The sequence below is a fragment of the Cynara cardunculus genome, assembly GCF_001531365.2.
Source record: "Cynara cardunculus var. scolymus isolate 2C chromosome LG 1, CcrdV1, whole genome shotgun sequence".
Lineage (NCBI taxonomy): Eukaryota > Viridiplantae > Streptophyta > Magnoliopsida > Asterales > Asteraceae > Cynara > Cynara cardunculus.
In genome coordinates this window covers 34,177,280-34,180,387 of record NC_037528.1, presented here as the reverse complement: position 1 = coordinate 34,180,387, position 3,108 = coordinate 34,177,280, and positions in this window count along the sequence as shown.

Below are 3,108 nucleotides of genomic sequence, written 5' to 3'. Positions count from 1 at the left end.
AACTCTTGGAATTAAGTTCATTGGCACATAAGGAGGATTGTAAAGAAATTCACATATTCTTGGGTGAATTCCTTCCAAAAAATTTATCATTCGCACCTTCTATTGCGATACTCCTCATGAATAAGCGTGGGAGGTTTTGATTGAGAACCAGTGCTCATGAATGAGGTATTGGCCAGATTCGCCCTTGAAATTAGAAGGAGAAAAACAGGAATAAGATGAAACTGATTTAATCGAGTGAAACAGGGTAAAATGAAGAAGACTGGTGTTCTATAAAATGCAGATTAATACCAAAAACAGAATTAATCGAATGAGAATTCAATTCCTGCTCTGATACCAATTGTTAGGACCCGTAAATTCAGATTTGGTATTTGATCTCTTACTCTGGATGATCTTTAGAACGATTACAGTGCAGCATAAACAATGATAAGAACACAACAGAGTAATTAATGAAGAACACACAGATTGATATGAAGAAGATGAACGCAATAGAATAGCTTCAAAGGTTTTTCAATTGATTGAAAATAAGATGATTACAATACGGAAGCACACTGAATTACAAAGGCCTAAGCTGTTATTTATACTAGTTCCTAACGACCTTTCTGACATGACCTAGACGTGTGAAATCATCCAAACCGTCCAAATAAAGTCGATTACAGACCTAGTCACGTGAGAAGCACGTGCAACTAACAACCTTTGAAAAACAGCAAAACAGGATCTTCACAGAAGACGAATCCGCAAACCCTCTGTGAGCCACCTCAGAGGCTCTGCTATAGAAGACTTGTAGGTTCTTATTGCCAGAGGACCATTTTCCAGAACCTCTGTGAGAGACAACAGAGGTTCTGTCATTCTTGACTTGCACGATCAAACAGCTTATGTTGCTGGTCCTCTGTTGTCTTCTGTGGAAGATACCCTTCTGTCAACACTTGCAGAAAACATTTTCATACTTTTACATTAAGTAAATACTGGAGCTAACAGTTAATTAGTTCATATGTGAATCACACGGGTTCATATGTGAATCAGTTAATTTGTTCATAACGGGTTCATATGTGAGTTGCACGGGTTCACGTATAGTTCATATGTGAATCACACAGGTTCACATATGCACTTATTTTGCCGCCTATTTGTAAAAGTTATGAAACTACTCTCTATCTTCCGTATACCATGTAAGGAACTATCCAGTGCCTCACAATCAAAGCCGTAAATCTTGACTAGATGAAGAGCTAGGATCACTTCTCCACTTCTCAATTACTTACCAGGGTCGGCCTTGAGATTTTGAATGCCCATGGCGGAAAGTTAAAAAAATGCCCCTTATATGTGTGATCGAGGAAACATATCTCAAGTAATTAAATTGTTAAACAAATGATACAATATAAAGAATAGAAAGATAATACCTGGATTTGGCCGTTCATGATTCGTGTTGTGAAATTTCCAAAAAAGTAGAACGATTAAGCAACCTGGACAAATTGATAAAGAAGAAAACATAAGCATCAAGCTTAAGCCTTTGTCCTATATTAATCCGCTTCAAAATAGTTCCTAAAAAGCTTCTAAACAGCCCTCAAAACAAACCCCGAACAGCTGGAAAAGGACTAACTATATAATTGAACATCCTTCCTTCTAAACAACCTTCTAAAGACCAACTAAATAGCCTTCTAATATCTAAACAACCTTCCAAACAACCCTAAAAAGTAAAAAATTTAGAGCTTTTTAGGTGTTATAACGTTGTATTATGTCACTCCTGGAGTTAAAATAGTGGGTCTTCTTAACTGAATGGCTTTCTCTAAAGCTTATTTGCTGCAATATTTGTGGCAATGGAGTCCCAGATCTAATGAGTTTACTGTAGGGGCCATCATGGTGAACATGAGCCCCTCCTTTAGAATATTTCGTTATTCATGCTGAATAGCTCATGCTTGTGATCAAATGATGGTGAAGCACTTAAGTTGCATTGTAAATACCATAACCAATTCCCTATGAAAATGTAATTGTGGCCTAGAATCACTCACCTTGTCATCCATCCTCATGTATCAAACTGGTTAAGTGCTTCACCATCATTTGATCACAAGCATGAGCCATTCAGTTATTCAGTTATCAAATCAATCCTAACTGTTATTCAGCTATTTTGTATTTCTGTTAGAACTTAGAAGGTTGTTTAGAAATTGCAAAATAGCCCCAAAAACAGCCTCAAAAATCAAAACAAAAGTAAAGTGGATGTGAAAATATTCAAAAATAAAGTGATCAAAATCAAGAATCTCTCTTCATTGTAATGTTGTTTATAGTATTACATCTTTAAAAGAAAACCTAAGTAGGCACTAGGTAGCTTCATCTAGATTATGAATTAATCAAACAAGAATTAGAAACATAAAATAAGTAAATAACCCTAACCTCACAAGTCACAAGTCAGTGTCTAGGGCAGTTTCCAAACTTCAAAGTTCCAATTCCACTTCGCAATTCCAATGTCAACCATAAGTCACAACCAGGAAATTGCCAAGAAAGTGGAACGATTAAACAACTTGGACAAATTGATAAAGGAAAAATCATAAGCATCAATCTTAAACCTTTGTCCTATACTAACCCGCTTCAAAACAGCTCCTAAAAAGCTTCTAAACAGCCCTAAAAAGTAAAAAATTTAAAGCTTGACCAAACTGAAAGGAATGGAAATCTATTCACATTTTGAAGTCTTTAGAGGATGTAGTGAACAAGAAATCAGACTCAATTCATCGATTTTAAGATTGATGTTGCAAAACGAAACAGCCCCAAAAATCTATTCACATTTTGTAATGTTGTTTAAATTACAGAAAACCTAAGTAGGCAATTAGGCTTACATATACAATATTACATTTACATGATTACATCTTTAAAGCTTAAAAGAAAATCTAAGTATGGAGGGCAACATCATCTAGATTATGTATGAATCAAACAAGAAATCAAGAATTAGAAACATAAAAGATAAAATAAGTAAAGTAAATATTAATAACCCTAACAGTTCGACAGTTCATGAGCAAAAGCGAGAGCGAGAGCAAGAGCGAATCGGTACAAAGGAATAATCGTTACTTCTGTGACTGTAAATCTGTAATCTGTAGTTTTGTACTTCTGTTAGTGTTGTCAATCGAC